Raw genomic sequence first — 9,004 nt, forward strand, 5'->3', positions numbered from 1 at the left:
CCTGTTACCAGTTCCAGTTGCCCCCACCCACCCCCTCCCCCTCACCCCCATGATATGACTAATGCATAAATATCCCCACCAACCAAGGTATTTTGGGGCTTTCTATTATGAAACAAAACAAAGTAAGATTTTTGGGATAATTTTCCCACTATAAACTCATAATATTGGATATGACTTTTTTTTTTTTTTTTTTTTTTTTTTTGAGACGGAGCCTTGCTCTGTTGCCAGGCTGGAGTGCAGTGGCACGATCTCAGCTCACTTCTGCCTCCCGGGTTCAAGAGATTCTCCTGCCTCAGCCTCCCGAGTAGCTGGGATTATGGGATTACAGGCCCATGCCACCACACCTGGCTAATTTTTTGTATTTTAGTAGAGACAGGGTTTCACCATGTTAGCCAGGATGGTCTCGGTCTCCTGACCTCGTGATACACACAAGCTTCTTGCAAATAACATAATTCCCCCATGATAAGGCTTTTTTTCAGTCCTAAAACACTATGACTTAATGAGCCAAACTGGGAATCAGGATCTGTTATCTCAATTATGATTGGGAGAAAACATATCTATTTTTTTATAGATATGTATAAAAACATATCTATAAAAACATATCTTTTTTTTATAGATATGTAAGGGAGGAAACATTGCAACTCCTCTCTCCCTATGTCTCTGAGATGGGATGGTGTGAATTACAGATTCCATACATGTCACAATTATGTGGTCAATGATTTCTGCCCTGGCAGTCCCAGTTATGGGAGATGATGGGTGAGTTATATGTATTCTCTGCACTCAAGGAAATCCCAGGTCTAATGGGGGGAGCAAATTTGGGTACAAATGACTTTAGGTAAGTGTGGTTCATGCAGTAATAGAGATATTACAAAATGCTTTAGAAGAACCTATACCATAATGAATGGGAAAAGGAATCCAAGAAGGCCTCTGGAGGAGGTGGCTTAGCCTGACTTGTCTTTAAGGAAGAATGGGAATTGATGGGGCAGAAAAGAAGAGGGAGAGAATTCCAGGCTGAGGAGGAATGGTGATAGTGGCTACTACTCATTGAGGGCATCTGTTTTGGAGTCTTTACACACTACATCTCATTTAATTTCCACAGCTACCCTTCAAGTTAGCTCTTAGTCCCCTTTTACAAATCAGAAAACCAAGGACTTCGAGCGCTAAGCAGTTGGTCTATGGTCACACAGCTAGTAAGTTCCACATTGGAATTTAAATTCAGATCTGTCTGGCTTCAATGCTCATGCTCTGTAAATGCTTTCGTGTAAAAAATGTTTCTAAATTTCTCCCTGCCAAGCAATCTTTTCTCACAGTGATGCACATTCAGCTGACTCCTTAGGAGAACCAAGCCTAAGAATAATCTAGCTTTTGAAGAGAACCAAGCTTCTCTTTTCCTCTGCCAGAGAACCACAAGTACTGGCTTAACAGAGGGTTCTCTGACACACAGTTTTATTGTAATAAAGCCATCATCGGAGATGGCCTACTGCCTGCAAGAAACAGCATGGAAGATTCCTTATTTCATTACTCCTGTACTTTTCATTGAAGCATGAAACAGACTTTTCCAATGAGACTTTTTCTCTCCTGTTTCAGCTGAGACTCCAAGAACTGAGAGCAAAATTAAGGTGCCAAATATTCCCACATTCCAAGTCTATGCAGAGCTTACAAAGAGGTGCTCCAGTTCCAGTTTTCTAAGACTAAGTTCATTACCTATCTCCAGGACACATGAGAAATTGAAGACTTTTAGGCATTTGACTCATCCTTGAGAAAAACTAAGGCAAAGGCCGTAGCTGGAGCAGTTTGCCTATGGGAGAGCAATGAGCGGTACATTTCCATAGCTGTAAGGAGGTACAGGTGCTTCCCCTGGACCAGATGTAGTCCATGGGTGTAGTGCACGAGAAAAGACCAGGCTTGGGTTGCATTCTTGTTCGCCTAGGAGGACTGCTTGGGAGAGAAGTGGGACCCCAAACAGAAAGAGTCTGTGTAGAATGGACCACAGGGGCTACAGGTAGTAAGTGAAGAGCCTGAGAAATGGCATTGTTTATGTCATGAATGTTGCAGCAAAAGATTCTCTGTGATAAATCCTTCAGAAATCCAGAAATTTATACTTCAAGAGAAAGCAGAAGCCTTGAACTTTCTTCAAGCCCAGAAAGCTACAGCACCAAACTGTAGTGGTTGAGTCAGACCTTTTCTGTCCCTTCCTTTTCTCTCCCAGACCCTGCTCATTTCAAGGCCAACCCCAGAGAAGCCAAAGGCAGCCACTGAAGTTGAAGGAGGTACACATCTCAGAATTCCCTGGTACACAAACTAATACCACTGCCTTTTTGTTTATGATATACCATAAACATTCTGACACTTTGACAGAATTTTTGGTTTACTTGTTTTATTCCGTCTCTAGACTGTAAATACCCTGTGGCTAAAAACCAGGTTAAATTTATCTCTGTGTGCTTTTCTGGGTAAACAAATCCATTAAACTACAAAAGAATCCCAAATCAGATAATTAATAACATCACCTTTCATTCATAAATGTAGAAAGGCAACCAAGGTTCACGCAAAATGAGTAGAACCAACAGTATCAAAGAAAATGATTGGAATGAACAAATTAAAACAAGTCACCCAGGACAGATATGCAAATAACAGAAGAAAGTTTCCCTCTGCCCAAGAAAACCCAAATCCTCGTATTGCGAGGTAGGCCAGGTAGGATGAAGGGAAAAGCTCATAACTTCCTGAAGAAGTTTCAGTACTCCAAAGGATAAAAAGAAAATCCCAAAAGCTTCCAGAGGGAAGAAAAAACAAAACAAAACAGTTTACCTACAAAGAAATAATATTGAATTGGACCTACTAAGGGAATGCACTAAGCTTAGCAGCAGGAATGTCTGGGTCTCATCAGCCATAAGAATCCTTTCCTGTCCTTAGGCTTCCTGTCTTCTATAAATTAAGAGATTAAACCAGCAGATTTCTGTTTCTCTCTCTCTCTTGCTCTCTCTCTCTCGCTCTGTGTACGTGTGTGTGTGTGTGTATGTGTGTATGTGTGTGTGTGTGTGTGTGTCTGTGTATGTATGTGTGTGTGTGTGTCTGTGAGTATGTGTGTGTGTGTGTGTGTGTGTGGATGTGTGTGTGGATATGTGGATGTGTATGTGTGTGTGTGTGTGTGCATGTATGTGTGGATATGTGTGTCTGGATTGTGTGTGTGTGTGGATGTGTGTGTGGATGTGTATGTGTGGATGTGTGTGTGGGTGGATGTGTTTGTGTGTGTATGTATGTGTGTGTGGATGTGTGTGTGGATGTGTGTGGATGTGTGTGTGTGTGGATGTGTGTGTGGATGTGTGTGTGTGTGGATTGTGTGTGTGGATGTGTGTGTGGATGTGTGGATGTATGTGTGTGTGGATGTGTGTGTGGATGTGTGGATGTGTGTGTGTGTGCGGATGTGTGTGTGGATGTGTGGATGTGTGTGTGTGTGGATGTGTGTGTGGATGTATGTGTGTGTGGATGTGTGTGTGTGTGTGTGTGGATGTGTGTGTGGATGTGTGGATGTGTGTGTGTGGGGATGTGTGTGTGGATGTGTGGATATGTGTGTGTGTGTGGATGTGTGGATGTGTGTGTGTGTGGATGTGTGTGTGGATGTGTGGATGTGTGTGTGTGTGGATGTGTGTGTGGATGTGTGGATGTGTGTGTGTGTGGATGTGTGTGTGGATGTGTGGATATGTGTGTGTGTGTGGATGTGTGGATATGTATGTGTGGATGTGTGTGTGGATGTGGATGTGTGTGTGGATGTGTGGATGTGTGTGTGGATGTGTGGATGTGTGTGTAGGGTGTGTGTGTGTGTGTGTGTGTGTGTGTTTCCAGCTCTGACCTGCTGTGAATAGAAACCCAACAGGCCACTCCATAAATTCACAACACAAACAGCTGATTTTTTTTGTTTGTTTTTTTTTTTTTTACTGCCATATGCTTTAAACAAGCATGTGAGTTTATTGCCTGAACACGTGCTGATTTATCAACTCAATCTTATTTCTTAAGGACAGGAATAGTGGTTTCAAGTACAGTACACTATAAATAGAAAACACAACACATGACTGCTGGATTAATCAGCAAACTTCTATGAGCCTCTGCAGTATGTCTCTTTCTCTCTCCCTCTCTCCCTTTTTTTTTTTTTTTTTTTTTTTTTTTTGCAACAGGGTCTGGCTGTCTCACCCAGGCTAGAGTGCAGATCACAGTTCACTGCAGCCTTCACTTCCTGGATTCAAGGATATTCCCACCCCAGCCTCCCAAGTAGCTGGGACTACAGGTGTGTGCCATGACACCCAGCTAATTTTTTTCCCTCTCTCTCTCTCTTTTTTTTGTGTGTTTTTTATTTTTGTAGAGATGAGCTCTTGCTATATCCCTCACGTTGGTCTTGAACTTGTGGGCTCAAGGATCCTCCTGCCTCAGCCTCCCAAAGTGCTGGGATTACAGGAGCGAGCCACTGTGCCCAGCCTGTATATCTCATACCATGCAAAGTCATAGGATTTTGAGAAGACCATACAGATCTTCTGCTCCAGTGTTTATCAGAGTGCGTAAAACAGGACTGTAGTTCCATGTGAACATAATAAGTAGTACAGTAACAACAAAATAACACATGGGAAATAGACAGTTAAGCAAAACTAAACATTTATTTACTTTGGGACTTTTCAGGTCTTTGTGATTCTCCATACATTGATTCCCCCAAATATGTAGCTTTCCCCAAATGTAGTGGATCATAGAGTACTTTTATTTACCAACTCAAGAAAACATATGAGTTTCTAGAGCTCACTGGTGGTTTACAAAAGATGCAGTGGGTAAAGAACATATTAAATGACACCAGGAGGATTTAATCAGCCATATCCAGAATGTGAGAGATTCTAAAAGATAAATAACCAGTTTCTCCAATGACAAAGAAATAGCATTAACAGAAGAGGGTGGGCCAGTTATAGAACAAAAGAGATTTAAGAGAAAAATTCACCATATGTAACTTGGGGACATTTTTGGAAAATGATCCAAACAAACCAAATGCAAATAGATATTTTTGAGATAAGCAGAGATAATTGAACATGAACTGGGTATTGAAAAATATAAGCATTACATATTCTAAAACCTAACTATTGTTCATTTTACTCAGTGTGATTATGATATTATTGTTATTTTTTGATTTGTTTTGCTATACATACTGAAGTAGTAAAGGTAAAATAATACCGGAATTTTCTTGTAAACGTATATTGTAATGCTTTTTTCCTTGATATGAGTGTTTTGTAGGTGGGTATGTTAACTTTATTAAAAAGATATTCTTAACACTTATGATTTGTTCACTTTCTATGTGTAAGTCCTATTTCAAAAATTTTATATATATTTAAATATATATGTATATATAATGCATATAGGTGGTTTAAAAATCAGTTTCTATTGTAAAAGAGTACACAGTGAAAAGTATTCCTTCCTTTCCCTGAGGCCTACTGACCCATTTCTTCTCTCAAAGGCAATGACTATTACCAGCATTCATCTGAAGGTATTTTTATTTTATGTGTGTACAAGTATGTCTATGCAGATATATTTTGGATATAATCCATGTAAGTATGTATAGATTTTTCAATTTTTAGTAGTAACATGTTATTTTATTGTGTGTTTTACTGTGTGTTATTTGCCTGGTCACTTAGTGCTGGACATTTAGGCAGTTTACAATTTCTGTGACTCTGCATAATGCTTCACTGTCCTTGCGTATAAGTCTTTATACTCATGGATTTTTAAATGTTAATTGATGCTGCCAAATTGTCCTCCAAGATGTCTGTACTAGTTTACCTCCATTTCCACCCAGTAATATATATCACAGTGCTCAAGTTCACAGTATACTGAGTCGTATATAGTAATGCCCTCAAGAGGGAGGTATTTTCAAAATAAATTCAGGATAAATTGACCTTTGATTATAACTGTTCTTACTCTAATACCTTAAACAAGGAAGACACAGCTTATTTGTTTATAAAATTAGTATAGAGGAATGTCAACTTAAGTACTTCTAGAATTAAAGCTTTTCTCTTCTAAATGGTGTGAAAAATAGCTACAGTAATCAAGATTGTGTGTTGCTGGTGGAGAGACTATAAAGGGTTGGCTCAATACTATGCACAACAAGTAGCACCAGGTGCTTTAAATATATTATCTTATTTTCTACTGATACATTTTATAAATGAAGTAATTGAGATTCAGAGTGATTAAACAGCAAAGCTGGAATTGGAACCACTTGCAATCAGTCTGATCCCGCAGCCTGTTTGTTCCACTTTTTCAAAGCAGAAAGGTATGAGCAGGAGGAAATAGAGCTATAGTCCATGGCATGAGTGGAAGGGTATGGGGAACACTGGAGGAAAAGTTTGAATAATTAAAGTGGAGTGAGAGTAAGGAAGAAATTGAAACAGAGATATGTATGTCGGGGAATGAAATGATGAAGGCTGAAAGTAACACGTAAAATATATTAGTCGAAAGAGACTGATGTCTGGCGGGGGGAAAACCCCTAGGAAATTATCAAAGAAAATTAGCAAAGAGACTTGAATGGTTACCCAAGCAGGAAGAATTGAGGGTTTGGTCTTGAGGTGAAGGAGTGGATGGATGCAAGAGAACTTGACTTCATTTGCTTAATTTTGCACATATAGAGTGCTTGCCGTGAGCCACCATGATGCTCAGGGTTAGGACTACAGCAGTGAACAAGATAGACCCACGCTCTGCTGTCACAGAGCTTACAAAAAGTACCAACAGGATTTGATGATGAAATGGAGAGAGGGGTGAAAGAAAAATGGAGATAAAATAGACTATAATTTGAACGTGGAGGTCAAATTCTCAGAAGTGAGGACAATTCATATTTCTGATTTGATGTCTTTGAGTTTTGAAATAGACATTTTCCTGCTGTATCTTCATAGATGAAAGTTTTACATAAAAGAAACGATGGGCGAGAACACTATGATGATTGTGTTTTCTTATCTATTTCTAAGAATTGTGATTTCTTATATGTCAGAGACTCTAACATTCTAGTTACAAAATCACTTCTCTTCAGTGGGGCTTGGTTTCCTCTATCGTAAAATACGTTGTCTGTCTTAAAATTCACTAGGGCCTAATCCTGGCTGCATGTTAAAGTCAGCTGGGGGATTAGAATCACCTGCACAATAGAATCTCCTGGGGGAGCTTTTACATAATACCCAAGCCCAGGACTTACCCAGACCAGTTAAATAAGAATTTATATTGGTGGTTTCAGGCAGGTGTGTTTTTAAAAATTTTCCCAGATGATTCTAATACTCAGCCAGGGTAGAGAACCACAAGTTGGATAATTTCTAATGCCCTTTCCACGTCTGAAGAGGCCATGATTCTCAAGACCAGAAAATTAAACACTCTTAAGGTTACATTTCATAGATTAATAGGTTGGGAATGAGCTTAGGGTATGGGTGGTTATATGTAATAAAAATATATTTATATTAGTCTAATCCAAGGAAAAGAGATGCTCTTGAAAGAACTATAAAAATAAAAATAGCCAAGCATGATGGCTGATGCCTGTAATCCCAACACTTTGGCAAGTCGGGGCAGGAAGATCACTTGAGCCCGGGGGTTTGAGACCAGCCTGGACAACGTGGTGAAACCCCATCTCTACAAAAAATACAAAAATTAGCCGGGCATGGTGGTGCGTGCTTTAGTCCCAGCTACATGGGGGGCTGAGATGGGAGGATCACTTGAGCCCAGGAGTTTGAAGCTGCAGTGAGCCATGATTGCACCACTGCACTCCAGCCTGAGCAACAGAGCAAGACCCTGTCTCTAAAATATAAAAATAAAAATATATTTACGTTAGTTCAATCCTAGGAAAAGAGCAGCGCTTGAAGGAAATTTTAGATCCTATCTGGCTGCAAAAAAAGGATAAGCACAGGGCCGGGTGCGGTGGCTCAAGCCTGTAATCCCAGCACTTTGGGAGGCCGAGACGGGCGGATCACGAGGTCAGGAGATCGAGACCATCCTGGCTAACATGGTGAAACCCCGTCTCTACTAAAAAAATACAAAAAACTAGCCGGGCGAGGTGGCGGGCGCCTGTAGTCCCAGCTACTCGGGAGGCTGAGGCAGGAGAATGGCATAAACCCGGGAGGCAGAGCTTGCAGTGAGCTGAGATCCGGCCACTGCACTCCAGCCTGGTCGACAGAGCGAGACTCCGTCTCAAAAAAAAAAAAAAAAAAAAAAAAAAAAAAAAAAAAAAGATAAGCACAGAAACACGTCCAGTATTTGTGTATGTGTGTGTATAAACTACATACACATATAATTTTATTAACACTCATAGAAATATTGGATTAATTCCTGCTGCATGATGGGCTGTAATTTGATATTTTTCCCATTAGATGGAGCTATATCTTTGTTAAGGAGACTTGTTATAAATTTCTAAAAGGGATATTTTATAGATGATGAATTTTCCAGTGAAACAGGAAAGAACCATTATTAAAATGCATGATGTAAATTGTTTTTAAAATAGCCGTGTTATTTCTAACTCTTTAAATACCTTGAGTTGTTCATCTGTTTGGCTTTGTACAGGCTTTATGTCTCACATACTCTGTGGACGTAAACATACTTAATAAAACTTTGTTTTCTGTGTTTCCCTTCAAAAAGGCCCAAATCAAACTCGACTCCTGGAATAGTAGCTCTTAATAGTATTTCAGTTAGGATATTTTTATATATGAGTCTACAGTCTTTTATTTGCTGCTTCAAATCAAAAGATGCACATTTCACAAATAAAAAAAACAGACATTAAGTTAAACTTGAATTCTACATAAATAATGTATGTATGTGTGTGTGCGCGTGTGTGTGTTTTGTACAGACCAGTCTCCCTATTTTTCCCAGGTTCATCTTGAACTCCTGGCCTCAAGTGATCCTCCTATCTCGGCTTCCCAAAGCCCTAGAATTACAGGCGTGAGCCACCACTCCTGGCCTGAATATGTATTTCTTTTTTAGTATAAATGTGTTCCATGCAATGTTTGGGACATATACT

Source organism: Rhinopithecus roxellana, chromosome 1, assembly GCF_007565055.1.
Source record: "Rhinopithecus roxellana isolate Shanxi Qingling chromosome 1, ASM756505v1, whole genome shotgun sequence".
NCBI classification, from domain to species: Eukaryota; Metazoa; Chordata; class Mammalia; order Primates; family Cercopithecidae; genus Rhinopithecus; species Rhinopithecus roxellana.